At 46.6% G+C, this 25305-nt stretch overlaps 1 long non-coding RNA gene and 1 pseudogene across 1 annotated transcript; one reads left to right on the plus strand and one right to left on the minus strand.

The window, feature by feature from the left end:
* Positions 1-11077: 11077 nt before the first annotated feature.
* On the plus strand, positions 11078-24870 carry LOC121137090. Its single transcript, XR_005874312.1, has 2 exons — positions 11078-11211; positions 24001-24870. It is a non-coding gene; the product is annotated as an uncharacterized LOC121137090 (long non-coding RNA).
* LOC121137395 lies at positions 11930-12005 on the minus strand (annotated as a pseudogene).
* Positions 24871-25305: the final 435 nt, after the last annotated feature.

Genomic DNA, 25305 nt, shown 5'->3' on the forward strand with positions numbered 1-25305 from the left:
GTGTAGACTGAAGTTTCTATCCTTCCTGGTCCAGTAGCCATTTAGTCCCAAATAATCACACAGAAGCTTATATTAACTATAAACTGGCTGATGGCTCAGGCTTCTTATTGGCTAGCTCTCTCTTAATTATTAACCCATTTCTATTAATCTGTGTATCTCCATGTCGTCTTGGCTTACCGGTGATGCTGGGATCTCTTGCTTCCTTGGCAGCTACATGGTATCTCCCTGACTCCGCCTACTACTTCTATCCTTGTTTGGATTTCTCGCCTGGCTAAATCCTGCCTGTCCATTGGCCAAAACAGCTTTATTCATCAACCAATGATTGAAACATATTTACAGCATACAGAAAGACATCCCCCATCAGCATAGAGGTCATTTGGGCTATTAGCCTAACATTCCTGTTTTCTCTGGTGATCTGTGGGCACAAGGACATTTGTGCTCCCAACATTTCTCACTAACAATGATCATATGTTGCTTCATTATTTAAATTTACTTTATACTGTCAGATATGGTACTGCATACTCTTTTTTTTTCTTTTGGTTTTTGGAGACAGGGTTTCTCTGTGGCTTTGGAGGCTGTCCTGGAACTCACTCTGTAGACCAGGCTGGCCTCGAACTCACAGAGATCCGCCTGCCTCTGCCTCCTAAGTGCTGGGATTAAAGGCATGAGCCACCAACGCCCAGCTGGTACTGCATACTCTTAATCCCAGCCTCCTGCACTTGGAAGGCAAGAGGAGGCAGATCTCTGTGAGTTCAAGACCAGCCTGGTCTACATAGCAAGTCTAGGCCAGCCAGGGCTACATAGTAAGACCCTGTCTCAAAACAAAGCAAAATACCAAAAGCCAAAATACCTTTATTCTAATCAGTTGGCATAAAATTTGGGTCAAACAAGACAAATAAATTTTAGAAATCTGCTATACAACTTTGTAATTATTGTTAGCTATTTTGTATTATACATTACTAAGAAGATCAATCTCATATTAAGTATTTTTAATCCAAAAAATAGAAGCAACATTGTACCTATGTCAAACACTTTCTAAGTCAGAGTGCAGCGGTGGGATGAGCATAGTCCCTATAGGCTATATGTCTGGATATTTGATCCCCAGTTGGTGGCACCCTCTGCCGCCTGCTTGCTGTTTGAGATGTGAGTTCTTAGCTGTTCCTGCCACTGTATCTTTGTTCCGCCATTATGGACTCTAATCACTGGAATGATAAGCCCTACTAAGTGCTTTCTTTTAAAGGTTGCCTCCGCCATGGTGCTTTATTATAGCAGTAGAAAAGTTACTAATGGAGTTTGGTACCAGGAAGTGGAGTGTTTCTGTGACAGACTCAACCGTGCAATTTTTTTTAGGAATATGGAAGACTTTGGGTTAGAAAAAGTAGTTAAATTCCATAAGCATAGCTTAAGGGGCCATCCTAGTAGGAGCTTGGAAGACAGTAATACTGAGAGTTTTCATAGGAGACAATATTAGCAACTGGGCTAGAGAATGCTTTTGTGATATTTTGGCAAAGAATGTGGCTATCTTATGCTCTTGCCCTAAGAATTTTCCTGAGGCTAATTTAAAAATAGTAAACTGATTTCTTTGGCAGAGGAGAACTCAAGACAGCCTAATGTTGACTGTGCTGCATGGCTATTAGCAATCACTCTTATGAAGGTCTGCAGTGAAAAAGGCCATGTAGGGCAAAAAGAAATACACAATGCACAGTTTGAGAAGAAAAAGAGCACCAGGAAATTTAATACTGGACCCAAGGTGTGGTGGTTTAAGTGAGAATGACCCCCATAGACTTGTATATTTGAATGCTTGATTCCCTAGTTGGTAGACTATTTTGGGAAGGATTGGGAGGTGTGGCCTTGTTGGAGGAGGTATTCCCAAGGGGTGGACTTGGAGGTTCCAAAAGCCCATCCAGACCCAGTTTTCCTCTGTCTCTGCTTCTAACTTGTAGACCGGCATGTAAGTTCTTAGATTCTACATCGGACATGATAATCGTGGATTAACCATCTGAAGCTGTAGGCAAGCCCCCGATTAAATGCTTTCTTTTCCGGCTGCCTTGGTCATGGTGTCTCTTCATAGCAACAGAACAGTAATTAACACACAAGACTTCTGCTAAAAGGAGATAAGAATTAAGAAGAGGCCTGACTTGAGTTGGAATGAAGAGGTATGCCCCAGGGATAAGACCCCACCCAGCTAAGATTTCAACTTGTGAAAGCAAAAGGCCCAAGGAATGCCCTGCTCCTAAAAAGTAACAAAACTTTTACTGCAAGTGTGATTCAAGGGACAGCCAAGCTTCACTGCAGCATCCGTGAGATTCTGGCTGTGGAATCATGAAGGATACTTGAGTAAATGGTTGTAGAGTCTTTCTCTGAGGGTAAGAAATACCACTGAGGCTGGGCAATGCGTGGCAGGGCAAGCCCTTCGTGAAGGCCCTGGAAGGGTAAGAGGTCATGGGACAGACGCCATTGTGTGAAGTTATGAAAGTGACGCCTGTATTGTGTTGGAGACCCTAAAATGTTAGAGGTACCAGAGCCGTGAGATATCTGCCAAAGGAAGCTATACATGCTGAGTGGGGCCAGCCCAAAAGAGAGATGTAGTCTTCAGGCAACAAAGCTGGAAACATAGAACCTCTGAAGGTCTTTGACATGGGACCTGGAGTTACCGGATTTGGACAAGCAATAGGGGATTGTCAGAAGCGCGGGCATAACTCATCTTTCCTGGAGAAACCACAAGGTCACATGTACACTTATCTCTACAGCCTGCCGGTCTCCTTCGTTAGCACTCTGGACTAGATGTTCTTTTTAATTAGACCTTGTTCCCTGTCCAGGGGAAGGGACCTTGAGGAATTTTCCACTGAGGCAACCTTCTAAAAAAAGGGGGGGAGTGTATTGAAGTTTTTCAGTTTGGGCTCCTGGTTTTGGAGGTTTCTGACAGTTGGCCCTTGCTGTTTCAAATCTGTGGTGAGGTCATACACAGTGATTAAGGGCATGGTAAGGTCAGTTCATGACTAGGAAACAAAACAGAGATAAAGAGAACAGGGAACTACAATCCCCGCCCCCAGGGCATGCTGGGCCCTACAGATGGGTTCTGTCTTGCCTCGATGGAGCCAGGAAGTGAGGGGTACACTAAGAAAAGCCCATGCCAAACACCTTCACCTCAGGTTCTTCAGATTCCTCTCAGGAGTGGTGCATTTAAAGAGCAAAATTAACACTGCCAAAAGTTTGTCTGTTTGATTCACCTCTTACAGAAAATACCTCATTTATTTACTAATTTATCTGCAGTTTTTTATTTTTATTTTTTATTTTATTTTATTTATTTTGGTTTTTTGAGACAGGGTTTCTTTGTGGCTTTGGAGACTGTCCTGGAACTAGCTCTTGTAGACCAGTCTGGTCTTGAACTCACAGAAATCTTCCTGCCTCTGTCTCCCAAGTGCTGGGATTAAAGGCGTGCACCACCAACGCCCCGCATTTATCTGCAGTTTTTAATATAGTTTTAGTTATTGATTTTCGAGACATAGTTCTGGCTGGTCTGGAACTTGTTGGTGGTAATCCTCCTACACTTGCTTCTCGAGTGCTGGGACCACAGGTGTGCCCTACCATGCCTGGTTCAACTCTGCCGTTTTTGATAAAAGCTGTCAGGAACACTTGAGTGGGATAGTGACAAACTGTTGGAGATTGGGTGTAGACGACCTTGACAGTTAAAACTGCCAGGGGTGGACGGATTCTTTATACGTTTTACCTCAGAAATCCCAACAGCTCTCACACTAAAAGCTGGAAAAGGGTTTATCCCACTATCTGCTGTCCATGGGAATGGAGACGGATGGAGATGGGGGCGGGGAGGGTGGGGGAGGGGAAGTGGTAATTGTAAAATCCATGGAGAGCACCTTCAATACAAAAGTGTGTCCCTTAAGAGACATTACTCTACAAGAGCCTCATCTTGTCTGGGGAAGCACTGACCAACTCCACCTTCCCGTCTGATGGAGGAAAACACAAAAACTAAGAAATTCTCTGGATAGTCACAGCTCAGAGACTTGGGGCCATGAAAAACTGAGGTTTCACCATGTGCTTATTAGTCAACAAATGATCCTCCCTTGGAACAGTGAATCCCAACGGAGACAGCCGGAAGAATTAGGCTTTATTTAAGAAGTCCATCCAGGGGAGGTTGCTTGGCGCCTGTAATCCCAGCACGACGGAGGTGGGCAGGAACATCAGCAGACCAGCCTCTCTCAACGCAAAACTAGAGAAGGAAGTGTAAGGAAACTCAAAGACAGTTAGCATACAGCAAACATTAAACGGTGCCCGGATCCTTGTCAAGTTAATATAAAACCTCACAGTAAAATTTTTTTTCAGTTTCTTTTATTTGAAAACAGGATGTCTGATTTTCAACAACAATGGATTACAAGGCATACTGAAAGACATGAAAACAAAACAAAACAAATACCACAGTTTAAAAAGGAGCAGTCATGGGGCTGGAGAAATGGCTCAGTGGTTAAGAACATGGGCTGCTCTTCCAGAGGACCTGGGTTGAATTCCCAGCACCCACATGGCAGCTCACAGCTGTCTGTAACTCCAGTTCTAGGGGATCCGACACCCTCAACTGGACATAAATGTAGGTAAAGTACTAATGAGCATAAAATAAAATTAAAATATAAAAAAAGGACCAGTCATGGATTGTAGGTTAGAGGTTATTCTCTATCATAATTATTTGAAATTATAATATTAATAATACAACTAATTGGTACTTATATATTATTACTACTAATTCCTAGGTAATTTTTTAATTCACTTAGCCCTTCTCCTAACCTATGTATTTAATTTTCTCTATATTTTAAATCTTAAAATGGCTTTTGTTGTTTCTATGCAATATTAGATTTTTAAATTTTTATTTTATTATTTTTCTGCATATAAGTGCTTTGCCTGAATGTATATATGTGTACCAGTTGTGTGAAGCACCCTCAGAGGCCAAAAGAGAGCATGGGATCCCCTGGAACTGGAGCCGCCATGTGGGTCCTGGGAGTTGAACCCAGGTCTTCTGGGAGAGCAGCCAGTGATCTTAACTGCTGAGCCATCTCTCTAGCCTCTGGCCTATGAATTTTGATTTTTATTGCCTTAAAATCTTTATCTCGAGCCGGGCGGTGGTGGTGCATGCCTTTAATCCCAGCACTCGGGAGGCAGACGCAGGCGGATCTCTGTGAGTTCGAGACCAGCCTGATCTACAGAGCAAGTTCCAGGATGGCATCCAAAGCCACAGAGAAACCCTGTCTCAAAAAACCAAAAAAAAAAAATCTTTATCTCTAGCTTTCCATCTAGGATTATTTTCCTGCTGTCTGGAGAATATCTGTTAATACTTTCTTTAGTATAAGTAGGCTGGTAAAATACTTTCATATGAAAATGTCCTACTTCATGTTCTTCTTAAAGTGAGTCTTTGCTGAGAATAGAATTACTTTCTCTTGGAACACTAATTACAGCATCTCATTGCTCTGGGGGCTGTGCTCCTGTCAAGGCATTGACTGTCAGCCTATATCTTGTTCCTTTTAATAATTTCAAGACTTTATATTTCTTTGTATCTATTTTACTCTGCTGTACATAACAGGGCATTTCATTTCGTCTTGTTTCATTGCTGAGAATTGAACCCAGAGCCTCACACTCGCTAGGCAAGTCCTCTGTCACTGACCTGCACCCATCTTTCAATCACTCTTAGGGATTTCCTGTCCATCCTTTCCTCTTTATTCTTTTTTGAGACAGTGTCACTGTGTCCCATGAGGGGCTGAACTCACAGCACTTCTGGCCCTCAGCCTCCACACCAGCTATTCATACATGCGTTTCCCATTCCTCTTCTCTTCCTTTAGTCTCTAAATCTATGCCAAAGATGCTTCTGGCACCCCATTTATTCTTTTCCATTCTTTTCTTCTCTGGGCTTTATTCTGAGCATTTCTTTTCTGATTTATCTTCCAGTTGACTAACTCTATGTTCACCTAATCTGCTAAATTCTTCCCCCCCCCAGAGTTCTTAAACCCACTTCGTTTCCTCTTTTTGGGTCTTTTTCAAGTGGACTTTGTTTTCTTACAGACTTTCTAGTTTCTGGAAAAATTCTCCACCTGTGTTCTGTTTTCGTGACTATGGTAGTACAGTTATTTCAAGATGTAATTTCTGTAACTGTGGTGTGTAAAGCCTGTGTGTAAAGCCTGTTTCTTTCTGTGGTTATTTTTGTGGTTTCTACTGATTGACATTCCTGTGTGTTTGTTTCCTCATGTCTCCAGGTTCACCTTTGTATCTATATTTATTATTTTTCCTTTTCTGAAGTAAACTTGCATGTAGTAAAATGTAGCCATCTCTTCCGCTGCAGTCCTGGGAACCCAACCCAGAGCCTCGTGTGTGTTAGGCAAGCATTCTACAGCTAGGTGGTATCTCAGCTCTTAGTATGTTCATTTGCATATTTGTTATTGTTGTTCTCTTGGCACAGGGTCTCGTTATGTAGCTATGGCTGTCCTGAAAATTGCAATGTAGAGCAGGCTGGCCTGGAACTCACAGAGATCCACCTGCCTCTGCCTCCCAAATTCTGGGATAATAGGTGTACTGGCTTTAATGTGGTCATCTCAAGTATACGATTAAGTGAATTTTTAATAAATGTGTTCTCTGAGATAGCCCACATTACTAACAAGTAATAGAATTTCCCCCTTTTTATTTTAAAATATTTATCATATCTTTGTTTATGCTCATGTGTGTGTGTTTGTGTGTGTGTGTGTGCGCACGCGCGTGCGAATGTATGTATGTGTGTACACAAGCTCGAAGTGTCCGTGGAGGCCAGGAGAGGACATCAGATGTCTCAGAGTTGGAGTTACAGGCAGGTGCAGCATCCTGGTGTGGGTGCTGGGAACTGAACCCAGGTCTTCTGTGAGAGCAGCAAGTGTTTTTTCTGGGCCATCTTTCCAGCCCCTGGAAAAAATTTATCACCCTATAGTTCTGTTTTATACTCTTCCTTCTCTGTTAATCTGTGACTTCAGTCCCCAGATCACTGATTCTATTTTCTCTCTGTGGATGCTCTGTCTGCTTGAAGACAGAATCTTTTGGGAACCATTAAGTGTGTGTCATCCGTGTAGACTCTTTCCATCAGCTCCAAGCGTTTGTGATTCATCTCCTGTGCCGTGCGCTTCAGCAGGTTGTTCCTTTTAATTAAAATAAGAATTCGGTTTCATGAATCCACTTCAGCCTGTTTCTCCTCTTTCCTGTCTGTGGACATGGTAATTTTCAGCTGTTTGGCTGCTATGAATCACGTTTCTATGACTGTCCCTGGATGAGTTTCCTTAAAGACCTGTTTATCTTCTTTGAAGAAGTAGACAAGTGTGAAATGAGAGTCATTGGTTAGTTGCAAGTTAGTTTATCTTTAAAATCTACTTTCTAAAGTAATTTTCTGCACTCGTTCACACACTGAGGACCTGTGTGTGAGGTTTCAGGGGTGTCATGAAACATCATGGCCACCAGAGCCTCAGGAAGCTGTTGCCTCACTGGCATGTGGGCTGTAGTGAGGCGTAGCTGTGATTTTTTACTCATTTGCTGACAAATGGTGTTGAGGATTTTTATATGGGTCTAGCATGTACTTGTAACATGAATAGTAAAAACCCAGAGATTAATATTGGGGCTCAAGCTTCAAGCTGATGGTCAGAGAAGCAAAGCAGCCAGCCACTAGCTCTTGCCTCTACCTCAGGCTGAAAGGGCTGTCCTCTCCTCAGCGTGGCTGGAGAATAAACCTCTAAGACTGACTTTGCTCCTTCCTTTTATACCTCTCAAATCCTGAGATTAAAGGTGTGTGGTCCCAAGTGCTGAGATCACCTTCCTGTGAGCTGCTTCTCTTTAGGACTGGATCAATTTCATGTAGCTCAGTGTGGCCTTGAGCTAACAGATCTGTCTGCCTGTCTCCTGAGTCCTGGGATTAAAGGTGTGTGCCACCACTGCCTGGCTCTGTGGCTTGTGGCTAGCTTTGCTTTCTATACCCTCAGTTAAGCTTTAATAAATCATAAATAACATATCACCGCATCTACTCACCTGCCTTCACCTGTCAAATGCCTACTCAAGTCTGTTTTCAACATTTTAACTGGTTTGTCCCCTTATATTACTGAGATGTGGGTTTTGTGGCAGTGTGTGTATGTGTGTGTGTGTGTGTGTGTGTGTGTGATCTAGATAGAAGTTCACTTTCAGATGTGTGCACTATGAATGTTCTCCAGTAGTTTGTGGGTTTGCCCATGGGTTTAATTAGCTGATTCTTTTTTTTATTGAGCTAAAGAAATAATATTATCTGGGTCTAGGGAGGTATCTCAGTGGTTAAGAGCACAGGCCGCTCTTCCGGAGAACCTGAAATAAATAAAATAAAATAAATAATTATTTAAAAAGATATAACCAGATTTCCTTCTTTAACATTTGAAGAATGCAGGTTCATACTCTTAAGTATATTCAATTTGGTGTGTAATGGGACTCTAGAACTTTCCAAATATATGAACTTTAGTCCTCTCCCTGACTTCTGCTTTCCTTTGGTTTGGAACAAGTTTTACTTTAGTCCAGGTTGGTCTTGGAGCTCACCATGCAGTCTATTCATCCTGGAACGTGTGACAATCCCCCTGCCTCAATCTCCTGGATACTGAAATTACAGTTGGATGCTGCTAAGGCCAGCTGTCTTCTCTGTGGAGACAGACCTGTACAGGACATGGAGTGACAATTTTATACATCCACACAATGTTTCGTGGTCAAGTTGGGGTGACAGACACTTCCGTCTTATTTTATGTGCTGTTAACTATAGCCTTCAAGTTGTTTTGAAACTTGCCCTAGATTGCCATAGCCTATGGTTGCTTATTGTGCCACAGAAGACCAAGACTTAGTCTCTGAAAATGTCTTGATGTCCCCTAACTTCTCTTTATTTCCAGTCTCCCCATTCCTAGTCCCTGGTGACCATTTTTCTTTTATATTTAACATTTGTGTTTAGAGTAGTACATATGTATGTGCCTCTGCTTCCTGACTGGACAAGATGTGACCTGCTGCCTGCAGTCCCTGCCGCCGTGACTTACAATGGACTGCACCCTGGAACTGTGAGCCGAAACAAACCTTTCTCCCTTAAGTTGCCTTCATCCTGGTGTTTTAACCAGGCAACAGGAAAAGCAGCTAAAATAATCCCCAACGTTGTTGGAATCTGCAGTGTTTACCAGCTGACTGACTTCATGGTGTCCTCCAGGCTCCTGCTGTAGCTTGTGACAAGGTTTCTTTCCTCTTTGAGGATCTTAGAAATGCCGTTCCGTATAGATACCACATTTCCTTTAACTGTTCGGTTGTCGCTTCCCAGTCTTGGCTATCGTGAAGGTGAGGCGGTACGGTGAATGGCCATTGTTGTTTGACACCTGCCTTCAGCCCCTGTGCTGTCACCAGAAGTGCGACTGACGATCATACGGTGATCTTCTTGACAAAACCGAGTCTGTCGCATTTTGTCTCCCTATAAACACAGCATGAGGGTTTCAGCTTTTCCATGTCCTCACTGTTTTCTGTTCTTTTAAAAATCATTTTTGGGACCTTCATTTTGACAGCACGATTTATTTCCTGCTCTTTTAACAGCAGCTGCCCTGAGGACCCCTGTGAGACGGCACTGCATAGCGGCTTTGGTTTGCATTTCTCTGCATTTCCCCAGAAACATCTGCTCAAATGATACTTTGGTGGAGAGGGAAGGTGGCAGGGAAATCAAATCAAAACTACCATTAGTGACCACTTCAGCAACAATAGCTATTAACAAAAGGACTTAACATAACAAGCCCCTGCCCCCCCGCGTGAAAAGGAAACCCTGTAGTCTACTGGTGTAAATGTAAACTTCAGCAGCGATTATGAAAAGGATGAAAGCCCCTAAAATGAAAACAGTTGTCACATGATCCAAACTTACAAAGAAATCTACTCCCATGCTTACGGCAGCTCTGTTCACAGTAGTCAGCCACAACTTGACTTCGTAGCAGAAAACGACCCCGGGGTTACAATCCTCCTGTCTTCCTGTCCTCCTGGGGTTAAAGGAAGGCTGTCACTCCCAGCCTTCCTTTGCCCACTTTTAAATTGCGTTATTTGTTGTTATTGTTGAGTTGTAGAAACTTCTTTTACGTTCTGGATCTCGACTTTTACCAGATATAATTTATGAGCATTTTCTCCCACTTGCTCTACCCAACCCAGCTACCAAATGTAGCTGCCTTTTGTCGGAATGTACCTCTCTGGGATTGGGCGTTTAATCTAATTGAGAAATGTTAACGGGTTTCTGTTTAGGAATATGCAGAAACGGCTCTGGGCTGTAGTAAGATGATGCTGGAGTGCCACCTAGTGTGCACACCTGGTAATCCACACACTTGGTAATCCACACTGCCCCATTGGATCAGCCCGATTTTTCAGCAGCCGGGTGTGGATGGGACTGAAGTGAGCCCTTTGCCAGTTTTTCTCTGTATCTGGATGTTGGCCATTTGTTCTCTTTTCCTTCAGCCTGAAGGAAACAGGAGTTTGAAATTTCCTCCCAACCGCTCTGCACATGGAGGGAGCTTAGTGTCATTCAAGAGGGGAAAGCTACAGATTTCTACCCAATTTCAATATGGCTCACTTCACAATGACTAGGGGTACAAAAAGCTCTTAGCTGGTTTCTAGCTTTTTCTAGGGCCAGTTGGTCTGTGAATTATTAAATTTATACTCCCCTCCATAAGAGGGGGAAGATCCAAGACTTGCTCCTCTACCATTTTGTTGACACTGTCTCCCTCTCTCAGGTGGGGTTTCTTATGATGCCTTTGGCATCAGTGAAGGTATGCTTAGTTTGATAAACATTTAGTTGAAGGGCCTTTCAGTAAATTCCACTAGTCAATTACAGATAAGACAGAAGAGGAGGAGGAGGATCTTTTGTGGTTTGTACGGAGGTTTGAGTGAGAAAGGCCATAGGCTCACAGATTTGAATGCTTGGTTCCCAGTTGGTAGAGCTGTAGGAAGGATTGGAAGGTGTGCCACTTGGGACAGGCTTCGGGTTTCAAAAGAGCCATTCCCAGTGTCTCCCGCTGCCTGGAGCTTATGACTCAACATGTAAGCACTTGGTTATCTCGTCTGTCGCCGGCTGCCAGGCTCCCCGCCATGATGGTTGCAGAGTTCAACCCTCAGAGATGGCCACCATGATGGAACGGTGACAAAGACAATTGGTGTCCCTGTCCCCTCCAGGAAACCGCTTATCACGTGAGTGTGGGTCTATCTTAGGACTCTAATTTTCCATTTTCCAATCCGCCCTCTGAGGCCACACCTTTATTTTTGAGGCTAGTCCAGGGAGGCCTTGAATTGTTCTCTCCTTCCCGGGCTCCTGAGTGGCTGGGTCAGAGGCTCACACCACCAGACTTGGCCGCATGTCGCCTTGATTGGTGTGAGTTTACGAGAAAATCTGGAGTGGGGTAGACGTCTTCTTTTACTCTCGAAGGGTGTCTCTGGCTGTTCTAACTCTTTAGTTTCCATACGGAGTTTTGCATTGGGTGGACAGTGCTAAGACTGTAATTGGGATGGCAGTTAAATATCCATGGTGGTGGGTAGGGTCCTCTGGTCAGTACATCTGCTGCATAACCTCCATTTCAGAAGGTAAACAAAGGTGTCCAGTTTCTCAGGATAAAGAGGTCACACATACCTTTGTTTGTTCTCCAGATTTTTGCTGTAAATGACAATTAAGGGTTCATTTTTCTAGTGTTTCTGTCACATAAAAATGGAGTGGTTCATGGGTGGGGAGGAGCAGTACAGTATAAGGCCCAGGTTCAGGACTCAGAATTGCAAAACATGGATAAAATAAAGTATTCCCATTTCTATATACTGCTCCTGCATCTTGAGACCCTTTTAAATCCACTTATTAATTAAAGTAGTTCTTCTGGAAGACCCTAGGATTTTCTACAAACACAATCATGACATTTATTTTTCAATCTGTTTTACTTTGATTTCTCTTACTTCCTATTGTAACAAACTATAGAAATGATCCCTGAAAGTATAGTCTTTCTTACTTCCTATTATATTGACTACAAATTACATGCAATGTTGAATGATAGTTGCAGCGAGCATCCTTGTCCCGTGGGGTGTTATGCATGTGTGCATGCTTGTGTGCATGTGTGTGTGCGTGTACATGTGTATGTGTCTCTGTATGTATTAACTGTGTGTATGTGTCTCTTTGTATCCCTGTGTGTGTGTATGTGTGTATCTCTGTGTGTGTATGGCTATGTACTTGTGTGTGTGTCTGTGTTTCTATGTATGTGTGTCTGTTGTATGTGTCTATATTAGTGTGTCTGTGTGTGTCTATGTGCCTGTGCATATCTGTATGTTTCTATGTTTCTGTGTGTGTGTGTGTCTGTGTTAGTATGTCTGTGTGTTTCTATGTTTCTGTGTGTGTCTGTGTTAGTGTGTCTGTGTTTCTTTGTGTCTGTGTGTGTCTCTGTGTCTGTTTGTGTTTGTGTGTGTGTGTGTGTGTGTGTATTGCCTGCTGCAGACTCACTGCAATCTCCCTGAGTGCTAGCAGTATAGAAACAAGCTATTATCCAAGGCTCTTACTTCTGACTTTGATGTTAGGACCATACTGGCTTCATGAGTTAAGGTGCCTGAGTTCTGTTCGGTCTGGGTTACCTGAGACCCCACTGCAAAGTGAAAATTAAGCTATTCTGACTTTTCCCTATTGTTTTCAAGGTTGTTTTAAGTTTTATCTGAAAGAGTAGAAACTTAGAACATGAGACACATACCCGGGGAGGGCATACCCTCTGGCCTCCATCAGGATGCTGGAGTGCAGGGCCGAGCGTTTCCAGGCCTGAGCTGATAAACAAGATTGCTGCAATCTTAGTTCCATCCAGCTCATCGCTCATTTCAAGTAATTTGAGGACAGGATGAGAACCTTTTCCTCAGCGGGTACCAGTAGATTCTAGAAATTTCTCTGTGCTTTGCAGTCTGTCTTGTATCTTTATGAGCTGAGAGTGTATGTTTCTTGCCTACATTGTCACTTCTGCTCCCTGAAGGAATTTTCAAAACTATGATTTTTATCAGTGTTCCAGGCAGCACACAACATTATACAGGGAGCAATGCTCTCTTGGGATTCTCCGCCTCCTGAGTGGGAGCAGACACCCCCAGGTGTTTTTTCATTATGTTCAAGGCTTGCACTTGTGGATCTGTTTGTAGGAATAATTGATGCTTAGGATGATGTCATTTTCTTCAGAAGAAAACAGTCATTTGCTTATTTGGAGTCTAGCAAGCCTAGGTGCTGGCAGTCTGGAAAAACTGAATCCACTTTCAGAAACTGAGCTTTTGATGGCTTGAACTGGGCCCACTGTGTACAGGGAGAAGAAAACTTGACCTTGGGCACAGTGCAATTATCCTGGTGAGGGGAGTCACTATCTTAGCCATTTCAGGTTCTGTCTTTTATGCACTGGTTCTGAGGGGCCATCCAAGCACATGACCTGTCCCTCAGCTTCCTTCGCATTGGTACCTACAGCCAGGGCCAAAGTGGTCCAGGTGTCAGTACACCTGTCACCATGCCTGTTTTCTTCCAGATGTTGACCCATTGTCTCATATGACATTTTTAGTAACCCTGTGCTTCCAAGCAGGTGTCAATCTTTTGTCTGGTTCTCTAATGGAGAGTGAGTCTAGATTCCCCAAACTTTACACAGGAACTGCCACCTCTCATTTATTCTCTGTGTATACAATATTTTTTGTTTGGTTGTTTTTTTTTCAAAAACAGAGCTTCTCTGTGTAATATCCCTGACTGTCCTGAAGCTCACTCTATAGATCAGACTATCCCAAACACCTGCTTCTGCCTCCCAAGTGCTGGGATTAAAGGTGTGGCCACAGTGGACGATGTTTTTATGCTGTGCTACTTTCTCTGTTTTGGTCGACATTTTCTTTGATCTCTCCTGTCTTTGTTTATCCTCTTATCTTTTAACTATGCAGAAAAAAATTTCTGGCAGAGCACAATGTTTTTCGTCTATAGTCTCTGTTAACTAAGGACAGGAAGATCACTTGAGCCCAGGAGGTCATAGCTGTTGACATCTCCTAAGTTGTGTGGAATGTGAGTGCATCCATTTCTTTGGTACTTCCCAGGTTTTACCAAAGCGAATTTCAATGCCACAAAAATCGCAATTCTAGGTTTTTCAGTTTTTGGTGGTGAATAAGCACATAAAAATATATTTGATAGTGGAAGTATAAAATCCAGGGTAACGCTCCATAACTTGAAAATGGCTGTTCTAGTGGCATAGAAGTTCACTGAGACATATAGACACTTTGGGTGTAGTTAATTTGGTGTGTGATATATTTTTATTTGCAGGTTTATCTAACAAAGTTTACAAAAACATAAAAATCACAGTTATTTCATTTGCATAATTTTGACTTAGTTATTATTTGCTCTTGTGGGCTGGAGATGGTTGAGACAAGTTTCATGTAACTGGTGTTCTCAAACTCACTATACGGCCAAGTCTGGCCTTGGAGTCCCTACCCGACTGTCTCCACCATTTAAGCTCTGCGATCCCAATCACGCATGCGCACCAATGGGTCTTTGCTTTTTCTTTTAAGCCTTTTTTTCCCTCTTGAGTTCCTTATTTTGATTCATTTCTCGGCTGGCAGGAATATTCCCTCGATTAAATTGTTCAAAGAGTTTTTAAGAAAGAGCTCTCTGGTCTCCTAGTAGGATTTAGTAACATCCAACATCAGTTTGTAACCCTGTTGGTTAAAAATCCACCCTCTAGTCGGGCGGTGGTGGCGCAGCACTCGGGAGGCAGAGGCCGGTGGGTCTCTGTGAGCTCGAGGCCAGCCTGGTCTACAAAGCAACTTCCAGGATAGCCTCCAAAGCAATACAGAGAAACCCTGTCTTGAAAAACCAAAACCAAGCCTAACTAAATCAAACCAAAAAATCCACCCTCTGCAGATGCTCTTTCCTGAACAGCTGGCACAATGTCAAATCCTGTCAGCAGAGGGCGCTAGAGGGCCGAGTACGAAAAGGCTTTCCTTCAATTAGTTCCTAGATCAAGGTCAGGAGGCGAGCTGAGGGGCAATGCTAGGCCTTTCTACTCCACTTTCCATTAGAAAGAGATGGTGGCATCTCTCCGCTACTAACGCCTCTGAGCCCGGCACCGGGTTCTGAAATCCACACAGAGTGGGGATCCTGCGGAATTACAGTGTGCTTGAAGGGAACTTAGAGACTCGAAGTTGCTGCAGATGGGCACAACGTCAGAGAAATGCCCTCAGTGTTCATGAAAAACGTCTCACTCTCTTTGTCTTCTACCGCATGTACCAGCCCGTTGTTCTGCATCACTTAGCTAGTCCCGTTGTCACGTTTCGTCTGTGGTGTATGTCATAGACGCTTCTGACCATCACGTGGCCACTGCCTTGCCTGGACTGGGCCCTGACCCCCTAAACTAGGATAGTAGATACCTACATTCTTCCTTCCCCACCCTGTCCAGTGAGGGTGCCTCTCTCCGCTCTGCTTGCTCCTGTTACCTGTGCACACCTTAAATTGTTTTTCTCTCGCTCAACTCAGGCAGCCTTGACAGAACCTGATTCGCAGCCTCAGGGGAAACACGTTTGCACGGATGTGTCGCTCTCTATTGGTACAGGAGGGGCGGCTAATGAAGCTGTTGGGAACTGAAGCAGCCTTTCACCTCAGCTTCAGACAAATCCGTTGGATGCCTGTTAGGACGGCACCAGTGTTAGGATAAAGCTCGAAGGAGAACCTTGGGTGAGGGACCATGGCGGATCCCACGGCAGGTGAGGGTGATGGAGGCGGAGAGACAAACATCTCTGCGCGTTGAGGCCAGACTGGTCTACAGAGCAAGTTCTGGGACAGTCACAGCTATTACACAGAGAATTCCCATCTCAAAAAAACCAAAAGAAGAAGGAAGAGGAGGGAAGGAAGAAAGGAAGGAAGGGAGGGAGGAAGGAAGGAAGGGAAGGAGGGAGGGAGGGAGGGAGGGAGGAAGAAAGGACACTGACAATACCCTTGAGCCTTCTCTCTCACACAAATGTGCGCACACATGCTCATACACATGCATCCATGCACACATATACAGGATAGGAAGAAAGGAAAGAGGAGAGAAAGGGACAAAGGGACAGAGGGAGGGAGCCAAGCAAGAAGAGGGGGGCGGCTTTGCCAGAGTCAGCCCGTCAAGGACCCTTGAAGCAGCCTTCATGGCAGTCATGGCTCATCTTGAGGAAGAGCGTGCCCACCCTGTGTGATGTAGTCATCAGCTGCAGGCCCCCAAGCAAGATAGCAGCTAGTGTGGGGTGCAGTGGCGGGGTAGCGGGGGCTTCTTGGGGAGCGGGAGCAACCGAACTGCCTTGCAGCAAGGTGAAAAAGGAGTGCTGTGGCCAAGAGGGTCTGGTGTGCAAATCCTACCACAGCCAAAGCATTTTCGATAACAACCGCAGTGCCTGGGGCTCAGTCTTCCACACACATAGCTACTCCACAGACTGCCAGCGTTTTATGTCCTTCAAGGTCACAAGGCTCTATCTCATGAACAAGAAGGGCGAGCATGCAAAGGACGTGGTCTTACTAGGTACCCCAGGGTGGACTTGAACTCAGTGTTCTCTTGCCCAGCTCCCCAGCTGCTAGGATTTCAGGCCTTGATTACTGTTCTGTTATGAGCTTCAGATCCATTGTCAATATTCAGGCCCATGTCCTCCAGGTTTCTCAGGACGTCACCCCGTGGAGCCACACCCTCTTCCCTTTCAACCTCTCTGACGCCAGGAGTGGCTGTCATATCCACAGTGGGCTGCTCCTGTAGCTAGCTGTGACTCTGGCCATTTGTTGGCCAGCATGGCATGGGTATTGAGTCTCCTCTGTCCTCTCTCCACGTTCCCAAACTCAGCAGTCTTTGTCTCATAGGCAGGCACAGTGGCCAGCAATTGTGGAGTTCCGTTGAAGTCTCCCCGTCTCTTCTCGTGTCTTTGTTTCATGCTTTCTTTTTTAAAGATTTATCGTTTGTGTGTGTGTGTGTGTGTGTGTGTGTGTGTGTGTGTGTGTGTGTGCACATGTGTGTAGGTGCCTGTGAAGACCAGAAGAGGACACTGGATCCCCTGGAGGTAGAGTTACATGCAGCTGTGGGCTGCCTGTTGTGGGTTCTGTGAACCGAACTCTGGTCCTCTATATGACCAGCGAGCAGCGCTATAACTGCTGAGCCACCTCCAGCCCCGAGATTTTAAAAATAGACAAATGTATTAATGATTAAAATGCCCTTTTAGAACACATGGGTCCCCTTCTTTGCATGTTGGGCTATTGTTTATTGGGGTGAGTGGGAGTCAGAGCCACCTCCTTACAGCCCCACAGTGGCACAGACGGCAGACGTGGGTGTGCTACAGGAAGGAGGCCTCAGAGGATTCCTCTTGCCAGAGCTGCTGGGCACCCACGGCCTCTTTTTCATGGTGTGGTTCACTGACTCATCAGAGGTCTGGATCCCTGCATCCTGACCCTCAATAGCTCTCAAGGTAAGAAAGCTCCAGACATGACATTTGGAACCTAGAGAACAGGTCACCATCACCTCATTCCAGGGGACATGACAGACCCTGCTGCAGGCTGCCCTGTTCAGAGTGTTGAGACTCACTCAGAAGGGCCTCAGCCTTCTGAAGGCCGGGAGACTGAAGCCGAGAGTCAAGGGCTCTATACATCAGAGCTGGCTCTCCATGGGCACTAGAGTTTTACATGCTTCTATTAATGATTGCCAGAAGCAGACAGTGACCTTTAGACAATCCTTGTCCACAAGTTTAAAGTGCAGCCCAAAGTAAGTGTATAAGTCAAAATTCTTTCTTAGATTGTATCTTCTTCCACATATTTTCGAAGCTTATATTTTTCTGTTTACTTCAAAAGACTTCCCCCCCTTTCTTCTGATAAAATTAAGATTTCAGCAAGATATTCTGTTTACCCTTGATGGTCCCAGGCCTTTGACATGGAGAGCTCATTCCTCCATGTCACTGGAGTGCTACGTTCCATTTCCATACGACACCAGGTCACAAGGACAATGGTCCTGATGGACATTTTGGGAAACAGAGGTTCAGAAGGTGAGCAGGCTGCCTGAAGTAACACTGGCTTGCAGAGCTGGGATCTGGGTCCCCGTTAATATGGCCCCAAACTCTTCTCCTGTCATCATTGTATAGCATCAGGGGGCTCCTTGGCTGTCCCGTTGACCTCTGGGTGAAGCTTGACCATCTAAGAGACCAGGAGGAAGAGTGACACAGGGAAGCCCTCCCGAGGGTGACAGTTGCTTGTCACCGTCACCAGCAGTCACATACAGCCTACAAAGGTGCCTGGAGACTGAAAAGATTATGTTGGGACCTATGTTGCAGGTAGCCAGTGTAAGCGTTTCGTCGGGATGGGTCAGGACAGGATGGAACAGGAGTGGGTCAGGTATTCTGGCACTCGGGAGTCACAGAATACCCAGTGTTACACAGCTCAGGTGGAAAGGTATCCTGGAGCTCGGGAGCCAAGGATACTGAGTGTTACACAGCTCAGGTAGAAAGGTATCCTGGAGCTCGGGAGCCAAGGACCACCACAGGTTGCAGTAAGCTTGGCAGCTTACAGCCTTGCCTCAGAGAAAGGCTTCTCCGGTGTATCAGCTCCGCTCCGGCAGGACAGGGTCTTCCAGCTGGGGATGTTCGCCTAGTGTAGCAGTTTTGCTCCGCAGGAGGTTTCTCGGGCGAAGTTGCTACAGTTCAGCTCTGCTCCTGGAGAGCTGAGCGGAGAGCAGGGAGCCGGGCGGGAGCAGAGTGTAACAACTCCGCTCTGCCAAGGAAGGTTTCCCGGGCAAGTGTTACAGCGCTGCTCGCTCTGCTCTGCTCTGCTCTGCTCTGCCCAGGGTCGCCTATGCTCGCTCTGCTCTGCTCTGCCCAGGGTCGCCTTTGCTCTGTCGCAGCCCCAAAAGAAGATCTTCACCCGAAGCTCATCCAAAGGTGTTTATTGGAAGACAGCTGGACCAGCCAAGCTGAACATACACAGGGTTTATATAGGGGTTCCTGGGGTTGGGGAAGTTTTTCCAGGGTAGGGATTGGTCCGATTTCAGTGCTGAGCTCAGATTGGCTAGAGCTCTGCTCCGGGATTGGTTACTTTTTTACACAGGATTAGGGTCAGATTTGGCTCTGGTTTCAGGGCCAAAGTGTGTTTCTTTCTCTGGTCCTTTTTAGCCTTTTGGCTCCAATTTTAGGGCCAGGGTACATTTCTTTCACTGACTCTGATTCCAGGGACAAAGTGTGTTCTTTTGGCACTGGTTTCAGGGTCAGGGTGCATTTCTTTGGTTCTGGTTGCAGGGCCAAAGTGTGTTTCTTTGGCTCTGCTCAGGGTGTGTTTCTTTGACTGGTCCCTTTTCCCTACAGCCAGGACCAGATTGGAGTGGGAAGAGGTAGCCCCTAGCTCTTTTGTAGCCTGCTGACCATCCTGAAGTTTAAAGTCAAAGCACTTACTGTTGATGAATATCCAGAGATCGAGACCAAGTGGCCAGGCCCACAAAAAGCAGGACATGTGCTCCGTCTTGACTGTGTGGGAAGCAAGTGGCTCCCTGCAGAGACTTCACACGGCCTCTGGCCATCTCCTGGGGTGTATAACATCCAGTTCAACACAGAGATGGCTAGGATGGTGGGTGGGGTGAGGTTGAGGAAGGTGTTGGGATGGGTGAGATGGGTTAGTAGATAAGAGTGCCTTAGGTCAAGACTGATGACAAGTTCAATACCTGGGACCCACAAGGAAGAAGAGGAGAAACAAGTTGTTCTGTGACCTTCACCCTCCTATTGCATTATGTGTATGTGCGTGCGTGTGCAGACGTACAAACACACACACACACCCTAAGTAAAAGCAAATGAAAAGTACTGGGGCAGCGCGAGGGTTCAGGGGGTAAACTGAACTTGAGGGCACTTGTTTCAGGCACAAGCCTGACAACTTGAGATGGAGTCCCAGGACCCATGGTAGAAAGAATTGGCTCCAAGGGTTTGCTTCTGATCCCCATGTGTGTTCGCGCACACACAAATGAGTAAACATTTTTAAGGTGGAAGGAGGAGTGTTGGCTGATAGAGAGTAAGAAATCCTGACTCATCAGGAAGCCAAGCTATACCTACAGCCACCGTACAACAATCCTGGAGGACAGAACTGCAAACTCTGGAAGTTGGAGTCATAATACAGCAGCTCAGCCCTGGAGGGAAAGGTGTCCTGACTTGTCCAGAAGCCAGGCTACCTGTAGCTGGGGTGTGGTGGGGGATGGTCTCTGTAGGGAAAAGGGACCAGTCAAAGAAACACACCCTGAGCAGAGCCAAAGAAACACACTTTGGCCCTGCAACCAGAACCAAAGTAATGTACCCTGACCCTGAAACCAGTGCCAAAAGAACACACTTTGTCCCTGGAATCAGAGTCAGTGAAAGAAATGCACCCTGGCCCTAAAATTGGAGCCAAAAGGCTGAAAAGGACCAGAGAAAGAAACACTCTTTGGCCCTGAAACCAGAGCCAAATCTGACCTTAATCCCTGTGCAGAAAACTAACCAATCTTTGAGCAGAGCTCTAGCCAATCTGAATTCAGCATTAAAATCGGACCAATCCCCACCCTGAAAGCCCTATGTAAACCCTGTGTATGTTCAGCTTGTGGCTGTTCGCTCTACCCAGCTGTCCTCTGCCACTCTGACAGAGGGCAGCCACTCTCCTGGATTCTTCCCTCCCAATAAACTCCTTGGATGAGCTTTGGGTGAAGATCTTCTTTTGCGGGGGCGGAGCAGAGGCGACCCTGGGCAGAGCAGAGGGAGCAGGTCTTTAACACTTCTGCAGAGGAAACCTTCCCTTGGCCGAGTGGAGTTGTTATACTCCGCTCTCTGCTGTCCACTCTCGTCTCTCCCGGAGCAGAGCTGAACTGTAGCAACTTCACCAAAGAAACCTCCTGTCGAGCAAAACTGCTACCCTGGGGGAATATCCCCAGCTGGAAGACCCTGTCCTGCCCAGTGGAACTGATACACTAGGGAAGCCTTTCCCTGAGGCAAGGCTGTAAGCTTTCCACCTGAGCTGTGTAACACTCAGTATTCTGTGACTCCTGAGTGCCAGAATACCTGTCCGACCCGATCTGACCGAAGTGCCAACAGTCTCCATGCAGAATATAGCAATCCTTCTCCTCTCCTACAGAGAGCAATTACAGCTGAGCTCTGCTCCATTCCCCTAGAGGAATGCCTAGCAGAGCTATGCACTTCTTCCTCAGCCCATGGTGTTACTTCTCTGCTACACTCTGCTAAAGCGGAAGCCCCTCCAGAAATGTAGCAATCTCCTCCCGCTCCAGCGAAAAGTTATTTTTTCTGCTTAGCCCCCCCCCAAGGAACATCTCAGCAAGGTTTTTCTGCGAAGTCCCCTAAGGGGCCTCTCACCAAGGCTCTTTTGTTCTGCACAGGTGAATGAAGATCTTCATCCAAGACTCTTGTGAGAAAGAGATTTATTTGGGAAGGGGAAGTACAGGAGAGTGGCTGCCTCTGCCAGGGTGGGTTAAGCACAGCCAGCAACTGAACAGGTAGAGGGGCTTATATAGGGCTTCTTGGGGGCGGAGTTTTCCCAGGGGGAGGTTTTTTTGCTCAGGGATTGGGTAGTTTTCCTGCTCAAGGATTGGTTAGTTTAGTTGGTGGGGCAGAGGTGGCTCTGATTTCAGAACAAAACTGTGTTTCTTTCACTGGTCTTTTTTAGCCTTTTGGCTATAATTTATGGTAAGGGTGTATGTCTTTCACTGTCTCTGACTCTAGGGACACAGTGTGTTTCTTTGGCACTAGTTTCAGAGTCAGGGTGTGTTTCTTTGGTTCTAGGTCAGGGATAAAATATTTCTTCACTGGCTCAGGTTTCAGATCTGGGGTGTGTTTCACTGGGTCTGGATTCAGAGTCAGGGTGCTCAGGGATCGGTTGGTTTTTCTGCTCAGGGATTGGTTGGTTTTGCGTTTCAGTTGGTCAGGGGCAGAGATGGCTCTGATTTCGGGCCCAAGTTGTTTTATCTCCCTGGCTCTAATATCAGGGCACATGTCTTTCACTGGCTCTGGTTCTAGGGCCAAAGTGTGTTTCTTTGGCTCTGGTTTCAGAGTCAGGGTGTGTTTCTTAGGGTCTGGGTTCAGGGCTAAAAGCCTTCCTTTTGCTGTTTAGGTTTCAGATCCAGGGTATGTCTCTTTCACTGGCTCTGGGTTCAGAGACAGAATGGGATTATTTGGCTGCTCTTTTACTCTACAGTGTGTCTAAAGATTCACTAGGGACACTGAACTTCATCGTCCCTTCCACACAGCAGAGAGATGACATCTGCCTTTGGAAGAATGGACAGGACTCATTGTGGTCTCCTGAAATAAAAAAGAAAGGAAAGCTCTGCGCCCTTCATCTTCTCCATACATTCTCCGTTGTTTCCCAGTTTTTAATCGATCATCCTGGGGTGTGTTCTCAGAATTACCAGCAGGGGGCGCTAGGTCTCCATTTTAGTCCCAAACTGCCGCTGGTGGGAAGGAACTGGTCCCAACAGGTATGCTCCAGGCCAGGTGTGACTTGGCCCAGAAAAGGAACCAGGAGTTCCATGAAGTCTGAACTAACTGGGCCTGAGTGCTTATCTACGAGAAGTCAATCACCGTTTCCTACTCTGACTTCCTCTAGGTGTGTTTGCATTTGGGAGTGTGTGTGTGTGTGTGTGCGCGTGTGTGTCCACATGTGTAACCCTGTCTGTGTGCAGGGGAGTCAGGCCATGTCCTGGACTCTGGGCTGTGACCACACAGGATGACCTCGGATCTTGGAGAAGAGGGGCTGCTGGGATGCACATGGGTACCTCCTGCAGGAGAGGGGTCTATGGATAATTTCCATGGGGGACATTCATCTGGTCTGGGTGCAATCTGAAAAGCAGACAAGACTGACCCAGCCCTTCTCAGCTGCTCTGTTTTGTCCCTACGTGCCTGAACCCCGCTTCCTGGACACTGACTGACTGAAGGGCATGTCCTGGGCTTCCTCCTTAAGATGGGGCACAGACAGGAGCCTATAGAGCGAGGCCATTGAACAAGCATGGAGGGACAGCCCTGGAGAAAGACCAGGGGCAGGTGCTGGAGAGGCTCAGCCACAATGGCCTCCAGAGCCTGGAGGAGGTGATGTAACCAGAGGATGTGTCTAGGCAGGTGACAGGAGACGGCTGCACCATGACTCCTGTCCTTGAGGGACTGGTGGGTCACATGGTGGTGTTGATAATTCAGGGCTTTACAGTTTGCTTTTTTTTTTTTTTTCATACCCTGTTTCTGCAAGGAAGACCAGAAAGGTAAGCTCAGAGAAGCTAAGTAAGTAACCACAGGAAGTACAGCCAGCAGGTCTAAAACATCAGGTCAAGTCTGAACTGGTTCCTTAGGTGGCCTCTGCCCCTCTTCCTCCCCCCACTTGCTGAGGCAGAACCCCGGTGAAGCAGAGGGCAGGTCTTGGTCTGATAACTCTGTAGCTTGTTTTGTTTTCAAACTCAGATTACCCAACCTGAATAACATCTAAGGACTTGGCTGTCAGCCGCAGCATGTGCAGGAGGTCAGTGCACAACCAGACTGCTGTTGTGGTCCTGTGTGGCACTGCTGTGGTCCTGTGTGGCACTGCTGTGGTCCTGTGTGGCGAGTGTGCAGGACACCAGAGGGCTGCTGTTGGGAGAGTGTGTGTGTGTATGTGCACACAGGGTGGGCACCGGGATGGAAGCCAGGGTCTCTGCCCCTGACCACACCCTAACCTAGGATGCTGGGTATCCGCACAGGGCATGCACTCTTCACAGGGAACCCAGCAGGGCAGAGGGAGGCTTGGGGGGGTGCTTCACATGTGAGAGGTGCGTGACGTGGGGAGAAGCTTGGGGAAAGGTGAATCTTAGCTCTGCTGTGTCTACCCTCCTAGCTCTGCGCCCACAACAGCTGCTCACGCCCTACCTTGTTTTCCTGATCGACGGAGATATCACTTGGCACTCAGAGAGTTGCTGGAAGGAACAAAAGAGAATAGCTTCAACAGAGTAGTCTCCAAATCAGCATGGCTCTCTCTGTTGACAGGGGCTAGGAGGCCGCCATGTCTGCAGGTGGCAGGTCTACGGTTACCTTCTCCAAGCAGATCCTGGACAGCACTGGGCACCACAGCAGACCACTTCCTGTTCTCCTGAGCCCTCCTCGTACCATCATAGGTGCCAGATAAGCCACTGGGCACGGTGTCATTAGCTCCTCACGTCTAAGGTATGGTGGAGTAGATCTGAAGACGCTACCCCAGAGCCCTCACCACACACCCTCCCTGATGGACTGTTTTCCGGGAAGAAGTACCTGTAATGGCACTCTCCTGTGTGTGACGTGGGCAATGGCGTCCTACTGTCTCTCCGGTGCACTCTAAGCCTGGTAATTCTGGGTTCCAAGCCTGTCCACTGCAGCTCTCTGCCCATGTGGTTGTGGAGAGGGTTGCAGCCAAAATGGTAGCCTTACTAAGTTGCTCAGGATAACCTCAAACCCCAGGGCTCAAGCCATTCTCCTGCCTTAGCCTGGCAAGAAGCTGGGACTGTAAGTCTATGCCACAGCCACAGCAAGAGAAGGTTACAGCCCAAACACGATGAATCCCTTGTGCCTGGGACAGCATGTAGAGACCTCTTGGCTTCGTGGTGTGACACTGTCTTTTTAAGCCTCAGACTCGGAGACTTTTATTTATATGACACGGCATGTTGGCGACAGGATTTTACAAACAGAGCACTGGAAGGGGTGGATAGACTTCCTGGGTAGAGCAGTGGGGGAATTCCTGTGGCATCTCAGACAGCTGTGTGACTCTGGTATCAGGGCGGAGCCCACTGGATGGAGGCAGCCGGTGTCCTTGAGCCTATCCACTGAGCCAATATGGTACATGTACACCAACACATGTATGTAATTAAATGATGATGGTGGTGGTGGTGGTGGTGGTGGTGGTGTGTGTGTGTGTGTGTGTGTGTACACGTGCAGGTCTGCAGGTGTCAGACTGCATTTATGGAGGTCAGAGAACCACTTTCAAAAGCCAGATTTGGGACTGAACGCAGGTCATCGGTGTTGCAACACACAACTTTACCTTACCACTCGCCTCCCTCCTCCCTACATTTAAGAAAAAATCAGTTTCTTTGTTTCTGTCTGTCTCTCTGCTTCCACTGCCAGGATCATAGAATCAGGTGGGGGAAAACTCACCTCGCCCTGTTTCTCTGCCTCTTACCTGAATGGTCCTGGAACTGCTGGCTGGGGATCCCCCTCCCATCCCACTGTGGAGTCAACTTGGCCCTGGGTTTGCCCTTCACAGCTCTTGACGCTAAATGCTTGCTTGGGTGTCCTAAGTGGGCTCAGGTTGGGACAGCTGTG

The sequence above is a fragment of the Mesocricetus auratus genome, unplaced genomic scaffold (genome assembly GCF_017639785.1).
Source record: "Mesocricetus auratus isolate SY011 unplaced genomic scaffold, BCM_Maur_2.0 Super-Scaffold_100676, whole genome shotgun sequence".
NCBI lineage: Eukaryota > Metazoa > Chordata > Mammalia > Rodentia > Cricetidae > Mesocricetus > Mesocricetus auratus.